General features: G+C 47.1%; 1 non-coding gene across 1 annotated transcript; it reads right to left on the bottom strand.

Annotated features, from left to right (window-relative positions):
• Positions 1–7,955: 7,955 nt before the first annotated feature.
• On the bottom strand, positions 7,956–8,094 carry LOC119921497. The gene has a single exon (XR_005448533.1). It is a non-coding gene; the product is annotated as a small nucleolar RNA SNORA7 (small nucleolar RNA).
• Positions 8,095–18,782: the final 10,688 nt, after the last annotated feature.

The following is an 18,782-nucleotide window of genomic DNA, read 5'->3' as shown; positions in this document are numbered from 1 at the left end:
AATTTTTCTGCAAAAACATTCAGGACATGTCACCCCGCTCCTCAAAAAAACTCCTGTAGTTGCCTACCCACCACCACATCAAACAAAAACTTTTCACCATTGGCTTTAAAGCACTCCACCACCTGGCCCCCTCAAAGGTCACCTCACTACTCTCCTTTAACAACTCAGGTAGCACACTTCTCTTCTCTAATGCTAGCCTTCTCACTGTGCCTCAGTCTTGCCTATCTCACCACCCACACCTAGCCTATGTCCTGTCTCTGGCTTGGAATGCACTCCTTCCTCAAATCCAACAGCAAATTTCTCTCCTCTGATTCAAAGGTTTACTGAAGGCACATCTCCTCCAAGAGGCCTTCACAGAATAATCTCACCCTTTCCTCTTCTCCCACTCCCTTCTGTATCACCCTGGCATGCTCCCTTTGTTCTTTCTCCCTCCCAGCTCCACAGGACGTATGTACATATCTCTCATTTCTTTATTTGTATTGATTTCTGTCTCTACCCCTCTAGACTCTAAACTAATTGTGGGCATTGAATGTGTCTATTTATGGTTGTATTGTATTCCCTCAAGCGCTTAGTACAGTGCTCTGCACACAGTAAGCATTCAATAAATATGATTGAATACGTGAATGAATGAATTGGGAATAGAGGGGCGCCTGAATTCCTTGTTAGATGGGATTTGGAGCGGGCAGGACCTCCTCTGATGACTGTTAGGACATTAGGAAGATTCTGACTGTTTCAATCAGGAGTTTTTCTGCCTCAATTCGAATGGAGCCCAAGGAGTGCTCCCCCTATAGCGATGGAACCTCTTCTCTTGTTGTTGGTTCTGTTGTTGAATCGTTGCTGTGTTATGGACTTGACCTTTATAATCTTTACCTGTGTGTCTGTCTTCCCACCACTTAGGCTGTGAGCCTCCTGTGGTCCAGGGTTCATGTCATTAAACCCAAGATTCCTTCCTCATCCAGCCCACCCAGTCCTTGGCCTCTCAGATCCCATCTAGTTCAGGAAGCCTTCCCTGAACATCAGAAAGAGAAGTGATTGAAGTCCCTGGGTTTACCTTTCATTTTTCCCACTGCCCTACAGAAAATTCAACCTCTTGTCCAACTTCATTAGTCCTCAGAATTCTTTCTGATCTCTGTTTCGCCGACTCTGTACTCTCCTGCCACTGGTCTCAGTTTTCTTTTCTAACTCCACTTATACCTATCATCCCCTCTTGGTGATTGTCTCTCAAGGCTCTGTACTCGGCCTACTTCTTGTCTTCACTTTTATAGCTTCAGGTACCCCCTCTCCATTGATGATCTCAAATCTATCTCTAGCCCTGACTTCTCCCCAGCCACTTAATCTTTCATCTCCTCTTGCCTCCAAGACATCTCCACATGGCAAGCTTAACACTTCTAACTCAATATGCCCAAAACTGAACTTCCCATCTTTCCCCCGAAGCCCTCCTATCCTCCCAATTTTCCTTTCTCTTCTAAATACAAGAAAGAAGCATGGCATAGTGGAAAGATCATGCGCCTGAGAGACAGAGGATCTGGGTCTTATTCCCAATTCTTTCACTTGTCTGCTTGGGTAAATAATTGAACTTACCTTGAGTAAGCTATTGAGTAAGTCATTTAACAATGAAGTAACAATTAACTTACCTTGGGTAAGTCAGTTAACGTCTTTGTGACTCAGTTACTTCATATACAAAATGGAGATTAAATCATCCTCCCTCCAATTTAGATAGTGAGCTCCATGTGGGACAGAGATTGTGTCCAACCTTATTATATTATGTCTACCTCCGTGATGATGATGATGATGGCATTTATTAAGTGCTTACTGTGTGCAAGCTGGGGAGGTTATAAGGTGATCAGGTTGTCCCATGGGGGGCTCACAGTCTTAAACCCCATTTTACAGATTAGGTAACTGAGGCTCAGAGAAGTGAAGTGACTTGCCCAAAGTCACACAGCTGACAATTGGTGGAGCTTGGATTTGAACCCATGGCCTCTGACTCCAAAGCCCGTGCTCTTTCCACTGAGCCATGCTGCTTTTCAGTGCTTAGTACTGTACCTGGCACATAGTGAACACTTAACAAGAACCATGAAAAACATATCACTATCCTCTCTGTACCTGAAGCCTGCAACCTTGGTGTCATCCTGGATGACACCACTGATTACCTGGATGGCATCATTGTCGTTCTGCCCTTCTACCCAATCTATTTCTAAACTCTCCTGCTTTTTCCTCAGAAAAATGGTCCAGATCCATGGTCTTCTCCATCCATACCGTCACCACTTGGGTTTAAGAACTCATCGTGTCATGATTATACTAGCAAATCAACCTCCTCACTAGTCTCCCCATCTCCAGTCTTTCTCACTTTTCGATCCACCTGGGCCTGCTGGCCAGATGATCTTCTTGAAATTTTGCTCAGCACACTTCTCTTTAATCCCAAAACTCTGCCAGTGGTTGTCCTCTCCCTCTGCATCAAACAGTCCTCCTTACCATTGGCTTCCCATTTCTCCTCCAGCTCTCCCCATTCTTAGGTTTCAGTTCTTTCTACCCACTGATCCCCAGTTGTCACTCTTTGCTCTCCCAATGTTCATGTTCCAACTGTCCCCTGCTCTAATCTCCCCCCACTCCAACCTCTTGCTCACGTTGCTTCCCTGCCTTGGGACTCCCACCAAAGCATCCACCTTACCTCAGCTCTCCTTACATTCAAAACCCTCCTAAAATCCCACCTCAACCAACAAACTTTCCCCGATCAACTCCCAAAACCAGGAGGGGTATCAACCCAACGGTTTTCTCTAGCACTTATGTATTTATTTATGTCCCTCCTTGGCCCTCTTGAATGAAGGTTCAACTAATTGAACCTGTGATTATTTATTCTATAATTGCTCTATTTGTAAATATGTTTATGTCTGTTTCTCCCTCTAGGCTGAAATCTCCTTGAGGGTAGAGAACATATCTCATGCTTCACTGGAACTTTCTCAAGTGCTTAGCACTGTAATTTGTAACCAGAAGACACTCAGTAAATACCATCATTATTACTACTGCCTCTTTATTTGCCACCAAGGCAGAGCAGCCCGTGTCTGGAGGCTGGAGGAGGGAGTCCTCCTTTAGGTTCAGACGGTGGTAATGCAGCAAAGATGTGTGCCAGCGAGGGAAGCTGCCCAGAGTATCAACATCCCCCAGATCCGGTGAAATGGAGGAGAGACAAGAGAGAAGGCAGTAACTTAGTAGATAGAACATGGACTTGGGAGTCAATACGACCAGGATTCTAATCCTGACTATGTCATTTGTCTGCTGTGTGACTTTGGACAAGTCACTTCACTTCTCAGTGCCTCAGTCACTTCATCTGTAAAATGGGGATTAAGGCTGTGATCCCCATGTGTGACATGGATGTAGTCCAACTTCACTAGCTTGTATCTACCCCAATATTTGCTACAGTGCCTGGCACATAGTAGGGCTTAACAAATGCCATGAAAAAATGGTCATTTTCTTTTGGGGTTGGGGAAGTGTTTGATTTCAAGACGGAAGACTGATGTTCTTAGGCCAGGGCCCAGGGCCAGAGTAGAATCAGGCAGTTGAAAACAGCTACGATTTGCCCTCCTGGGTCCTTCAGTGGGAATTGGACACAGGTGGGGAAACAACCCCCCTCCCCAATCACCACCATTATGGCCCCACACCTCACACTCCAAAGGACCTGGGAGACCCCTCGCCATTACCCAGATTCCTGTGAGGGACAGAAGTGTGAGGGCAAATGGCCTCCCTGCCCCCTCCACAACCTCAGTGGCTGGTTGCTTGGCTAGGAGCTGGAAGCTGTTTCAATGGTACTGACCCATCCCTTCTTCTTCTCTGCCCAGTGGGCCTGTGAAGCAAGACTGAGCCTGTGGCATCTCTGAAGCAGGCAGCCAAGATGGATATCTGGGTCAAGAAGTGTCCAGTCAGGGCAAAGCTATGTCAGAGTCCAACAGTGATTGAGAGCTACCTTCCTGTGACTGACTGACTTCCTGTTCACCAGCCTGTCTGCCTGTGACTGAATGACCAAGAATTTCTGCCTGTCTGCCTCAGATTGACTGCCTGGCTTTCTATTTTGGATATTTCTGTTTGTACATCTGCACAGGAAAAAGAATGAAATCAGCATTTAGATCCATCAAGGGAATGTTTTATTATTGGGGGAGGGGAGGTGGGGAGGCTAGGCTTAGTGCCCAGAAAGGGCTCAGGCTTTCCAGTGTCTTGACCCCATTTTCCACCTCAGAGTCCACACATGGGAGCAGACACTGGTGGATGGTGGTGGTTTCTGGTCAGAGACCCGTCTCCCGACATAGTCCAGGACCAGACTAAGGGTGGGGAGGAACTCAGACTTGCATATCTGTCCTCTTTGGCTGTAGCTGGAGAAGGGGATGGGAGTCTGATTGGCCTGAACAAGACCAAAGTAACTGTCGGGTGGGAGCTGAGACCGAGCAGCCGAGAGGTAAGAGCTGGAGCAGAGCAGCTGCGGATCAAGGGTATGGACAGAGCAGCTATTAGGTGGGAGGCCCAAAGCAATTATGTCCATATCTGTAATTTATTTATATATATTCATGTCTGTCTCCCCTACTAGACTGTAAGTTCTTTGTGGGTAGGGAATGTGTCTGTTTATTGTTATATTGTGCTCTCCCAAGCGCTTAGTATAGTGCTCTGCACACAGTAAATGCTCAATAAATACCACTTATGGATTGATTAATTAATTGGGAAGCCTTCTCTGAAGGCACATCTCCACCAAGAGGCCTTCCCTGACTAAGCCCTCCTATCCTTTTCTTCTACTCATTTCTGTGTTGCCTTGACTTGCTCCCTTTATTCCTCTCCTCTCCCAGCCCCACAGCAGTTATTCACATATCTGTAATGTATTTATTGATATTAATATCTGTTTCCCCCTCTAGACTGTAAGCTCAGTGTGGGCAGGCAATGTGTCAGTTTATTGTTATATTATACTCTCCCAAGGGCTTAATACAGTGTTTTGCACAAAGTAAGCACTCAATAAATACAACTGTCTGACTGACAGAGCAGCTGTGGGGTGAGAGCCGGGTCAGAACAGCGTTTTGGGAGGGGCTGCAACAGAATAGCTGTGGATGAGGTCTGAGACAGAGTAGCTGTGCGATGGGGGGTTGGAAAGAAGAGCTGTGGGGTAGGGTCTGAGACAGAGCAGTTGTGGCAATGGGAGCTTGGGAAAGAGCAGCTGCAAGGGAGGTGGAGGCAGAACTGAAGGTGTTGGTGATACCGGACCAGCTCCAGATTCCTTACCCTGGACTGCCAGGACACAGCTCCTCGGGAGAGTCCCCAAAGCACTTACCAGGCTGGAGAGGAAGCAGCTGTTTTTTTTTCGCTTCTAAGCCTTTTCTCCCACCCTTAGGGTCCAGGTGAAGCTTCTAGATCCTGGCAGATTGGAATGGGCTGGCTGAAATGGTTGTGCTGTCCCTGGCTTCATGCCTCCCCACAACTATTTACAGGGCTGGGGACTACAGGGACCCAACTCCCACACTTGTTCCAAACACGGAAAATCATCCGGCTTCTCCTGGGGCTCCCTGCGGTCTGGGCAAGACGTCGGGAGTGGGGGTGAGGGCACTGACAGTCCATATATGAGGTGCATTGGGTGGGGAGAGGATTTCCAGCTTGATTCCAGCCTTGGGAGTCCCCCACCGCAGTGTGGGGGTAAAGGCAAAGCAGTCTGGGTCGAGGCTGAGAAGGTTGGGGACCTCTGCTCTCTGACACCAGAGATCAGAACACTTCCTTACAAAACTGCCCAATGCTCTAATAATAATTATGGTATTTGTTACTAATAATGATGATGGTATTTGTTTAGCACCATGTGCAAAGCACTGTTCTAAGCACTGGGGGATACACGGTGATCAGGTTGTCCCACGTGGGGCTCACAGTATTAATCCCCACTTTATAGGTGAGGTAACTGAGGCACAGAGAAGTTAAGTCACTTACCCAAAGTCACACAGCTGACAAGTGGCAGAGCCGGGATTAGAACCCACGACTTCTGACTCCCAAACTCTTGCTCTTTCCACTGAGCCATGAGCATGGGCCTGTTTAGCACCTCGTCAAGTGCAGTACCAGAATATCCTTCTTCTTGTCACAAAGACCCAATCTCTGTCCAAGATTCTCCAAGCTCATTGGCTTCCTTCAGCCCTCCACTCCCCATACTGAGGCCCTGGTAGACTCTACTCCCTGCTCACCCATTATTGGGTAGAATGTAGTGAGGCAGAGAGGAAAGAGCACAGTATTTATCCTGATTTTAAGCACCTTTGTCCATATCCTTATACTCTATTATTTCCCCTATCTATAATTTATTTTAATGTCTTTCTTCTACTGAAGACTGTAAGCACCTTCTGTGTAAGGTTCACGTCTAACAATTCTATTTTAATGGCACTTGTTTTGCACTTATTATACGCCAGGCCCTGTGCTTAGAGGTAATAAGGTTGGACACAGTTCACGTCCCACATGGGCTCACAGTCTTACTCCCCATTTCACAGATGAGGTAACTGAGGCTCCGAGAATGGAAGTGACTTGTCCAAAGTCACACAGCAGGCAAGTGGCAGAGGGAGAATTAGAACCCATATCCTTCTGACTCACAGGCCCAGCAGACAAGTGGCAGAGGCAGAATTAGAACCCAGATCCTTCTGACTCACAGGCCCATACTTTATCCATTAGGCCTCACTACTGATGTGGTCCTTTCTCAAGTGCTTAGAACAATGTGATGCAAACAGTTAGTGTTCAATAAATACCATTGATTGACTAGAAGACAGGAGACTTGGGTTCTAAACCCGGCTCTGCCACTTGCCTGCTATGAGACCATGGGTGAGTCGCTCAACTTCTCTGTGCCTCCATTTCCTCATATGTACGGTGTGTTCTCTCTAACCCTTAGACTGTTAGCCCCATGTGTCCAGATTACCTTGTATCTACACAACAGTTTAGCAGATTGCTTGGCACAGATTAAACAGTTAACGAATATCACAATTGTTGTTATTAGTTTCAGTATGAAGTTGAGGTGAGAGGGGCTGACTCCTGCCAGCCCTTTGGCATGGCTCCATGGAAGATAATAATAATAAGAGCATTTGTTATGTGCTTACTATATGCTGGGGACTGTTGATAAGCACTGGGGTAGATACAAGATCACTGGGACACAGGACACAGTCCTGTCCCACAAAGCACTCACAGTCTTTATCCCCATTTTACAGATGAGGTAACTGAGGCACTAAAAAGTTAAGTGACTTGCCCTAGGTCATACAGAAGAGAAGAGGCAGAGCCAGGATTGGAACCCATGTACTTATGTCTCCCATGTCTCTGCTCTAGGCCAGACAGGAGTGAGTGTTCTGTCTCCACTCCTTGCAGTGGGGGAACCCAGGAAATCCCTGGTCCTAACAGACCCCTGGGTGTAGGAGCAGACCCTGACACATCCCCTGGCCATAACTCACTCCCTCTCACCTAGTTAACATTAGCAGAGCAGGAGTTCTGTAAATTACCAGCCTGGGGGTTGGGGCCACGTTCATTGGATCTGGGTAGACCAGATAACCTCAGATCCCCAAACTTCAATCGACCAATAAATAGCATTTATTGAGTACTTATTATTTGAAGAACACTGTACTAAGTGGGTAGGACAATAAATTAAAGTTGGTAGGCACAATCCAAGCCCTTGAGGAACTTACAGTCTTGAGGGGGAGACTGATATTTTTAAAAAAATTATAGAGTGGAGGAAGTAATAGTGTATGTCTTGTCTTGTCTTATGCTGTTGAGTTGTTTCCGACCCATAGGGACACAACGGACACATCTCTCCCAGAACGCCTCACTCTCCATCTGCAATCGTTCTGATAATATATCCATAGAGTGCTTTGGTAAAAATGCAGAAGTGGTTTCCCATTGCCACCTTCAGCGCAGTAAACAGGAGTCTCTGCCCTCGACTCTCTCCCAATGCCGCTGCTGCCCAGTATGAGTGAATTTTGACTTGTAGCAGATTGCCTTCCACTAGCTAGTCAGTGCCCAAGCTAGCAATGGAATGGGTATGCCTCTGCTTGACTCTCCCTCCCAGAGCTGAAACTGGTAAGAGTACTGGAAACTCTCCAGGTGCGACCCTGAGAGGGGAAACAGTATATGTACATAAGTATATTTATAATATTATCTACTAATATTTTCTTCTATGGATATATTAATATTTATTTATTATATATGTATTAATATATTGATAATTGTTCACATTAATGTGTCTCCCCCACTGTAAGCTCGGACTGTGATTGGGTAGGGATTTTCTCTGTTGCTGAATTGTACTTTCCAAATGCTTAGTACAGTGCTCTGCACACAGTAAGCACTTAATAAATACAATTGAATGAATGGGCAAGAAATGTGTTTGTTTATTGTTATATTGTACTCTCCCAAGCACTTAACACAGTGCTCTATGCTAAGAAACACTCAATAAATGCAATTGACTGACTGACTGACTGACTAAGAGCTTTAGGGTTGAGGGCAGTGAGTGCAAAGTGCTTATCATTAAGTGTTCCCCAAAAAGCCAGAGGGGGCTCTGTGCCCAGCCTGTACTGGCAACATAGATTCCAACTTCTCATTGAGATTATAGAGGTGGAAGAGGGCAGGCATTGGTTTTGAGAATGAGAACTAGGAGGGGGTAAGCTTCAAAGAGCAAACAGCAGACCATCATTTTGGGTCTTTTCAGCCTTGACTGGAAAGTTGCCTTGTCAGAAATCTGGAATGAGTGAGATTGGTAGTCCAGTTCAGGGATCACTCTAAATCTATCTTGTGAGCCCTGAAAATTCTGAGAGTCCTGTTATCCTTGAGACTGGTAGCCTAATTTAACTTTTCCTCCTGTCTCCAGGACACTTCTACAGAGATATTCCCCTACAGGTCAAGCTCAACATGTTCAAGACTGAACTCCTCAACTTCCTTCCAAAATCATCTTTTCCAACTAGCTTTCCCTTAATAATGGACAGCACCACTATTCTCCCTGTCTCAGGTTTACAACATTGAGGTCATCCTTGACTCCTCTCTCTTCTTCCACCCTCATATTCAGTCTGTTGCCAAATACTGTTGGGTTTTCCTCCATAACATTTGTAAGATCTGCCCTTCCTCAATGCCAAACTGCCACTCTGCTGGTCCAGGAACTTCTTATTTCTTGGCTTGGCTATTACATCACTGATCTTCCTGCCTTTTGTCTTTCCCCTCTCTGGTTCATATTTCTTTCTGCCACCTTGATCATTTTTCTGTACCATCATTTTATGTACATCTCCCCATAAAAACCTCAAAAACCTCCAATTATTGCCCATTCCTCTATACTTCAACCAGGAACTCCTAACCATTGGCTTTAAAGCACTCGTTCAGCTCTCTATCCCTCCTATTTATCCACTCTATTCTCCCAGTCCACCCCAGCTTGCACTCTTCAATCATCTAAAATTAACATGTCACTGTGCCACTTTCTAATTTCTACCACTACTGACCTCCTGTTCATGCCCTGCCTGCATGAACTTCCTTCCTTCCTTCCTTCCTTCCTTCCTTCCTTCCTTCCTTCCTTCCTTCCTTCCTTCCTTCCTTCCTTCCTTCCTTCCTTCCTTCCTTCCTTCCTTCCTTCCTTCCTTCCTCCCTCCCTTCCTTCCTTCCTTCCTTCCTTCCTTCCTTCCTTCCTTCCTTCTTTCCTTCTTTCCTTCCTTCCTTCCTTCCTCTCCTTCCTCCATAAAATCTGCCAAAGCATAGCTCTTCCCATCTTCCAAACCTTGCTGAAATCACATCTCCTTCAGCAGGCCTTCTCTGTTCAATATACAATACCCCTGCCACCCCATTCTCCCACACTTAAACACTTAAGTATCCACAACCCCCACCTGCAACACTTATGTTTATATGTTTTTGCTCTGTTGCTTCCTCCTTCCTGAATGCATTTTTGGGCCTGTCTTCCCCCACTAGACTGTAAGTTCCTTGAGGATAGGAATTATGTCTCCCAACTCTGTTTCTAAGTGCTCTATAAATAGGAGATTCTCAGTAAATGCTATTGATTGACCGAGTGGGCACAAATGACTTGTGATAATGGGACTGGGATTGCCACTATAGTGTTTTGCATGTTGCAGGACTACCGACTTAGAGCCAAGGAGGGGTGAGGTGTGTAAGTCTTCCCCTCCTCAGGCCTCTTCCTCCTGCCCAATTCCCCTTTTCCTGAAGCAGCAGTGTCACCTATTCCATTGGAAGGTCCTGACCATTGATTTTAAGGGTCTTATTCTCCCTCCTTCTGCTCGGTTAGCTCTTTTGCCCCTTTACACCCCTTGAATGTGTCATTTGTGTGCTTTGCACTTCCCAGTCGCATAGCACAGTGCACTGCACCCAATGGGCACTCATTAAATACTATTACTACACCTATAGCCCAGGTTGTATTCTTCTTTCCTTCCAAACTCAGCTCCTGTCCCCCAACCACAAGGCCCATAATATTGAGCTCCTCGGGGAGATTCTACACACAGGGCCCCTGCCCACCATACCACCGGGATCCCTGCTGGAGGGTAGAAAGGGGCTAACTAGTGAATGAACTCACAGGGTTAAGGGTATAGAGTAGGGGGATGCCCCGGAGGAGTCTGTGTCCAGAAGGGTGGTGCCCCCAACTCCTCCTCCTCCTGTGGCCTCTTGAGCTTCTTTCTCCCTGGTTTCTTGGTGAAGGAGCCAGAAAAGACCAGGAAGCAGCCCCTTCTCAACGCTGGATGTGTCTTCCCTCCCCCTCCTCCACCCGCATCTTCCTGTTGGCTCCAACCCCTTCCCCACTGCTCTCCCTCCCGTCCCTGATCCATCACCGCCCCGCCCCACCCCCAACACACTTCGAGGAGCAGGGGGAGAGAGGAACCGGCAGCCTGCCCTTCAGTCTCCCTGACACTGTGGAATAGGTACCTGGGTGGGAAGGGGGTCAGTCCATCCCTGCTTTTAGGCCGACTGTATCATTTCTGTCTCATCTCCCCCACCCCAGCTCTGGCTCTGCCTAGGCCATCACAGCCTGCTAGACCCCCAAGAGGAGGGATGACCAATCATCCAGGTATCCAGTGCCCCTGCCAACCTCTGCTTCTGATTGGGCAGGATGATTAGAAACGTGTGTTTCCCCATTGGACTACAGGGCTGGAGGGAAGGGTCTACTGTCCATACCCAGCCCTGTGGCATTTTGCCTTGTCGTGTAATGTTCTGCTCCATGGTTTCCTGGCCTGTGGAGCTCTGCCCTGTGATATCATGCCTCACTGCTCCCTTTCCAATGGCTCCTTGCACAGTGATGCCCTCATGCTAGGAAACATTGATGCCCAACTTGCAGCAGCTTGCACTATGGTGCTGCAGAGCCTCGCAGGGACAGGGGGGACATCTCATACTGCCTGGGAGTTGCAGAGTTGGGTGGAGAGGAGCCTGGGTCCTAGCCAGTTCATAGTTGGGAAGTAAATACTGTTAGAAGTTTGGGGAATGTGCCTGTTATATTATTGTGTTGTACTCTCCCTGGTATGAATCTGATATTTGAGATTTCAGGACCAAGAACCTGCACAGAGGAATCAATCCTAATGCTGAGAGCTTGAGAAGTGTCACTTGTGCTACTTCATCCCCGCCAATCACACTAGCCTGTAAGTTCATCATGCAGAGGAAATGTGACAGTTTGTCGTTATACTGTACTCTCTTAAGGGATTAGTTCATTACTGTGCACACAGTAAGCACTCCATAAATATGATTATTGATTGGAGGAAATAACCATGATGGATGAGAGTTTAATCAGGGAAGGCCTCCTGGAGAAGATGAAAGGAAGGCTTTCAGATAGAGCTGTGGCCTGCTTTATGTGAATGGAGAAGGGGTTTGGGGCAGGGTGTGACCAAGAAGTGGGTAGTGGGGTAGAAGAGGTTGTCTTGGTTGGAATGAAGAACGTAACCTGGGGTGTAATGAGTAAAGACTGGGTAAGTAAAATATAGTTCCTGGGTATTAGTCAGAGAAAGTGAGCTCCCTTCACTTGGAAACCAAGGCAGCCAAGGGATAATGAATCAAGCCTTCACAGGGATTACTCCAAGAGGTTTGGAGGTTTGCTGGGATTCACGAATAAAGAGGGAGAGATAGAGGGAGAGAGACAGAGAGGGAGACACAGAGAGAGAGAGAGAGAGAGAGAGAGAGAGAGAGAGAGAGAGAGAGAGAGAGAGAGAGAGAGAGAGAGAGAGGGAGAGTGAAGGAGAGGAAGAAAGGGAGAGAGAAAGCAGAGAGAAGGAGAGGGAGAGAGAAAGACAATGAAAGAGAGGGAGAAAGGGGAGAGAGAAGGTGAGGACAAAAGGGTGAGGGAAGAGAGAAGAAGAGAGGAAGAAAGAGAGAGGGGAAGAAAGGGAGAAAGAAAGTCAGATGCTTGGAGATTGGTGAGACGTTTTTCTCACAACTTCACGGGTTGCTCATCCATCTTGGCTTCAAACAGAAACTCCTCACTATTAGCTTTAAAGCACTCAATTACCTTGCTCCCTCTCACCTCACCTCACTTGTCTCCTACTACAACCCATACCACACACTTCGCTCCTCTAATGCTAACCTCACTCTACCTCGATATCTCTCCACTGATCCCTCACCCATGTCCTTCCTATGACATGGAATGCCCTTCCTACTCATAATGACAATTACTGTCCCCAACTTCAAGGTCTTACTGAAGCACATCTCCTCCAAGAGGCCTTTCTTGACTGAGCCCTCTTCCTTTTCTTCAAGTACCTTCGGCATCTCCCTGACATGTTCCCTTTATTCATCTGCACTCCCAGCCCTGCAACACTTATGTAGATACCTGTAATTTATTTATTTATTTATATTAATGTCTGTCTCCCCCCCCGCCCCAGACTGTAAGCTCTTGTGGGCAGGGGATGTGTTTGTTGTATTGTTATATTGTACTCTACCAAGCGCTTAGTACAGTGCTGTTTATACAGTAAGCACCTAATAAATATAATTGACTGACTAACTGACTGACTGACAGTGATTGTTGCAGTTTCCCTGGAGGTCATCAAAGAGGGAAACCACAGGAGACTGGGTATGACTTGATTGTCTAGGATCTGACCCAGTGCTTATCCCGTGTCCAGCACACAACAGGTGCCAAATCAGCCCCAGAGTTACCAGTTGTATCCACAGGAGGTCTTGGGAAGAGATCATGCTCCGAGAAAATGAAATGGAATGACTTCCTGGAAGTTCCCTTCTCCTCCACTCTCCCCCCCACCATCTTGTCTTATGTCATCAAGTCGTTTCAGACCCACAGCGACACCATGGACACGGCTCTCCCAGAATGCTCTGCTCTCCATCTTCAATCGTTCTAGCACTGTATCCATAGGGTTTCCTTGGTAAAAATACAGAAATGGTTTACCACTGCCACCCTCCCATGTTTCTGCTGGCCGGCATGGGTGAGTTTTGACTTGTAGCAGATTGCCTTCCACTCGCTAGCCACTGACCCAGCTATGAATGGAATGGGTATGCCACTGACACTGGTCATGTGTGGGAAGAGACCGTTCTGGGGGTGAAAGCTCTTGAGAGGAATCAAACCCAACCTGGACCTAAAGCATCGCTGATTTCTGATGTACCCCAAGAGCTAACTAGCCAAAGTCTCTGGTCCCGCATGTCATCTTATGGTCTCTACAGCTCTGCCCGTGTACTTTGCTCCTGTAGTCCTAACCTTCTCGTCTGTTTTGCCGCTGACCCCTAGCCTACATAATAATAATAATAATGGTGTTTGTTAAGCGAGCGCTTACTATGTGTGAAACACTGTTCTAAGCGCTGGGGGGATACAAGGTGATCAGGTTGTCCCACGTGGGGCTCAAAGTCTTAATACCCATTGTACAGATGAGGTAACTGAGGCACAGAGAAGTGAAGTGACTTGCCTAAGGTCAAATAGCTGACAAGTGCAGCCCGCACCCTCCGCTCCTCCACCGCTAATCTCCTCACCATATCTCGTTCTCACTTGTCCCGCCATCGACCCCCGGCCCACGTCATCCCCCGGGCCTGGAATGCCCTCCCTCTGCCCATCCGCCAAGCTAGCTCTCTTCCTCCCTTCAAGGCCCTGCTGAGAGCTCACCTCCTCCAGGAGGCCTTCCCAGACTGAGCCCCTTCCTTCCTCTCCCCCTCATCCCCCTCTCCATCCCCCATCTTACCTCCTTCCCTACCCCAAAACACCTGTATATATGTATATATGTTTGTACATATTTATTACTCTATTTATTTATTTATTTATTTTACTTGTACATATCTATTCTATTTATTTTATTTTGTTAGTATGTTTGGTTTTGTTCTCTGTCTCCCCTTTTAGACTGTGAGCCCACTGTTGGGTAGGGACTGTCTCTATACATTGCCAATTTGTACTTCCCAAGCGCTTAGTACAGTGCTCTGCACATAGTAAGCGCTCAATAAATACGATTGATGATGTTGATGAAGTGGTGGAGCCAGGAATAGAACGCATGAACCCTGACTCCCAAGCCCATGTTCTTTCCACTGAGTCACGCTGCTTCTCCTGCCTCTGGTCTGGAATGCTCTCCCTCCTCAAATCTGACAGATAATTACTCTCCCCACGTTCAAAGCCTTACTGAAGGCCCATCTCCTCCAAGAGGCTTTCCCAGGCTAAGTCTCCCTTTTTCCTCTTCCCCCACTTCCTTCTGTGTCATCCTGACGCTCCCTTTGCTATTCTCCCCTCCCAGCCCCGCAGCACCTATTCATTCATTCATTCAATCGTATTTATTGAGCACTTACTGTGTACAGAGCACTGTATTAGGCGCTTGGGAAGTACAAGTCGGCAACATATAGAGATGGTCCCTACCTAACAACGGGCTTACAGTCTAGAAGGGGAAGACAGACAACAAAACAAAATAAAACTTATGTACATATCTTTATTTTTATTTATTTAAATTGGTGTCTGTCTTCCCCAACTTGACTGAAAGCTTGTTATGGGCAGGGAATGTCCTTTTCATTGTTGTGTTGTACTTTCCCAAACACTTAATTCAGTGCTCTGCACACAGTAAGCGTTCAATAAATTCGATTGAATGAATGAATGAATGGTGGCTCACTTCACCTCCATGGGCATCATCTGTAGGCATACTGGGTTTCCTATTGCACGCGATTTATATTTTTATATTAATGTATCTGCCTGAATCAGATAGGCTGTTAGGGTGTGAAGCTGGAGATGTCCGTTTTCCTGACACAACTTTCCTAGGTTTTAGGAGATGATGGCAAGTTTGTCTGTGGCTGTGACGTTAGGTCATTCCTCCCCTGTCTCCCATCTGGAAATTCTGCTCCTTTGGAGCAGAGATCTTGTCTACCAATTCAATTGAATTGTACCCTCCCAAGAGCTTAGTACAGCTTTCTGCACCAGGTAAGTGCTCAATAAATACCATTTATTGATTGATTAATCGGTATCCCCTGGGGACACTTGGGTCATGAGGAGGGCCCTGTGACACCTCCTTCTTGAACCCTGAGGAAGCGCTATTGTGTGATGGCAAAGGTCAAAGCACTGACCAGGACAGGTTGTTTCTGGCCTGTGCTTGACTTTCCTGCCTGCCATTGCACCTATGTCTGCTTCCCTCCAAGGCTCCTTTTGGGTCTACCTTCTGCTAGTGATATTATTCTTACTAATTTTTATTCATATTAATGTCTGTCTCCCCCTCTAGATGTAAGCTTATTATGGGCAGGGAGCAAGTCTGCTAGCTCCGTTGTATTGTGCTTTCTCAAGTGCCTTGTACAGTGTTCTACACATAGTAAGCTTTCAATAAATATTACTGATTGAATTATTGATTTATCGATTGATTGCCACAATAGCCCAGGTTGCTCACTTTCCCCTGCCCCCGAGGGATCCACGCTGTGGATCCAGATCTACCCCCTTCCCCACACAGAACCTGCTTTCTCCAGCACCTGCCTTCCCCATGGTGGATGGGAAGACCTATTCTGGGTTCCTCCCTTCCTTTCCTTCCTGCGCTCTTTGGGGAAAGCCCCAACACTTTCCCTCTCCAACTAAGGGAGCTAGGAAACCCCTAGTCAACTCGCAGGGAGTAAGCAGCCTGGGAATTGTTCAGTGATGTTCAAGGGTTTTGACCCCTGTTCTCCCCAACCTGCTGTAGTTCGTGTCTATTCACCCCATCCTGATTGAATCCTACCTTATCTTCCCCGGGTTCCTGACACTTTCTCTCTCCCTTTCCTAGGTGTTGCATCAGAGAGGAGACCTGGCAAGGGGTTGAAGTGGAAAAGGGGGATTCCATACCCACATCTCCACCTTTGGGGCAGCAGGCTTGAGAAGGATGATCCGTTCTTGTATGGCTAAGGCTTGATACCCCTCAAATCTACCCAAGCAGGGACTGCCCCTGCCCACCTCTTTCTCCTCTGGCCCTACCCCTCGTCCTGTTCCTGAAGCCTCAGCAAGACGAAATAATAAAGGCCAGGCAGTGGTGCTGACTTCCCGAAATTTGGCTCAAGGTCAGCAACTTTCTCCTTCACTGATGATCTGCCTCAGAAGCCCAGATCGAGGTTTCTGTCATTTCCCAGAGATTCATATTGTGACCTCCCACTCACTCTCCCTCACACTCTCCCTCCTTTCTTCCTCCCTCCTTCGATAACTCAGGTGCTTTGGGAATTTCCTTCAGAGGCAGCAATCTCGGCTTTTTTTTTCTACCCTGAATATAACTTCAACTTCTTAACTTGGCAACTATTTCTTCACATACTCTGAGACAAATTTTAATTGCCAGTTATCGCTGCTTCAGTTACTTGTTACTTTGGTAGTTTGTTTCCCTAGCGGCTTCTGGTGTTTCCTTGTTCCCCAAAGTCTCTTCTGTTGTACCCGTTTGCTAAATATTCCCCCTGCCTCATCTCCCGGCTGTGTTTAGTCAGCGATCCCAGCTGTAGGGACCCAGAGTTTCTCTGCATATACCGGAATGCAGCAATCACCCATGTTCTGGCAGTGGTCCTAAGCAGAGCTCTCCCTGACCCCAGCTATTGTTTCAGGAAGATGTTTTTCTCTCTCTGCCAATAAGTCTTTCTGGTTGCTATCAGCTGGTAGCTCTGAGCCTGGCTCAGCAATCCCGGGACCAGGACTGTGCCAGTATCTGCTAGCAAGGAGAGAGGAACAGGAGCACCAGGGGAAGTGTGTACACAGAGCAGGCGGGACAGGAAGGGCAGGCTAAGTTGTACAGAAGCAGCTGGAGAGTCTTCTGGGAAAGACGTGAGACCACGGAGAGGAAATTCCCCTGCTGGATCCGTTTACATGCATGCACACACTACCCATAATAATAATAATGGTGGCATTTGTTAAGCACTTACTATGTGCCAAGCACTGTTCTAAGCACTGGGGTAGAAATAAGGTAATCAGGTTGTACCACATGGGGTTCACAGTCTTAATCCCCATTTTACAGACGAGGGAACTGAGGCACAGAGAAAGTAAGTGTCTTGCCCAAAGTCACACAACAAGACACAAGTGATGGAGCTGGGATTAGAACACACGATGTCTGACTCCCAAGCCCATGCTCTTTCCACTGAGACAGGCTGCTTCTCAATATATATTCACAATTGCACACACACCCACAGGATAAATGTCACACACACACATACACATGCAAACCCTACACGCATGGCCCCCAGTCAAGCATGGACTGTCCCCCATGAAATGAATCGCCTCTAGGCTTGTGACAATGCCAATTCACAGCTGATGGGGCTGAGATGGCTCTTTTATATATACAGCATGAGCTTCCTCGAGGCAGTGTCACTGCTTAGAGGAGATTGCTCCTCTGTATACGGAAGGTGTGTCCTCCAGGCTATGTCACTGCTACTTCATAGCTGTTAGGCCTGAGGATTGCTATTCTGTATAGAGAAGGAGTCTTTTTCACAGGTTCTTCTTCAGCCTCCCACCCTCTAACTGTAGGAGTGTTCAGCACATAGTAAATAAGGCAATCTGGACATTCATATTAATGTCTGTCTCCCCTCAGGACTGTAAGCTTATTGTGGGCAGGGAATGTGTCTGTTATATTGTACTTTCCCAAGCGCTTAGTATAGTTCTTTGCAAATAGTAAGTGCTCAATAAATATGATTGACTGACTGACTGACTTCCTCAGTCCTTTTGCACCTTCCCTCGTCATCCCCAAACTCACACTTTCTGGGGGCTTCTCCAGCTCCTCCTATAGTATACTCACCTCTGTCCCGTATCCCAAACTCTTCTTAGCCTAGGTTCGAATTCTTTAAATGAACATAAGAATCTTTGCTGTGAGCTGTTAATGATACAGCTGTTAATGAGCTGTCAGTCCGGGACTGGACGGAAAGACAAAGGGGCTGGAGGGGAGAGGCTGGGATGCCACGGGAAGAAATGAAGAAATAGATACTTCCTATGGAGGGTCAGCAGGGGAGCAGCTTGGGAAACCATCTAGGGGGTGCAATCTAGTGGATGAAGCAGCGTGGCCAAGTGGATAGAGTATGGAACTGGGAGTCAGAAGAAACTAGTTTCTAATACCGGCTCCATCACTTGTTTGTTGTGTGGCCTTGGTGCTCTCTCTCTCTCCCTCCCTCCCTCTCTCTGTCTCTGTCTGTCTGTCTGTCTGTCTGTCTGTCTGTCTCTCTCTCTCTCTCTCTCTCTCTCTCTCTCTCTCCATGAATCCCAGTAGTGGTACTCAAACCTCTTGGAGCAATTCCTGTGAGCTCCAATAAAACTGACTTTCTCCCTACCTTCCTCTCTATCTTTCTTCCTCTTTCTCTCCTTCTCTTCTTCTCTATTCCCTCACCTTTTGGTCCTCACCTTCTCTCCCCCCTTCTCTCTCTCTTTCATTCTCCCTCTCTCCCCCCTCCTTCTCTCTTCACTT

The sequence above is a fragment of the Tachyglossus aculeatus genome (genome assembly GCF_015852505.1).
Source record: "Tachyglossus aculeatus isolate mTacAcu1 chromosome 12 unlocalized genomic scaffold, mTacAcu1.pri SUPER_6_unloc_2, whole genome shotgun sequence".
NCBI classification, from domain to species: Eukaryota; Metazoa; Chordata; class Mammalia; order Monotremata; family Tachyglossidae; genus Tachyglossus; species Tachyglossus aculeatus.
The sequence above is the reverse complement of the archived record's forward strand: the minus strand, read 5'-3'. Positions and strand labels throughout refer to the sequence as shown.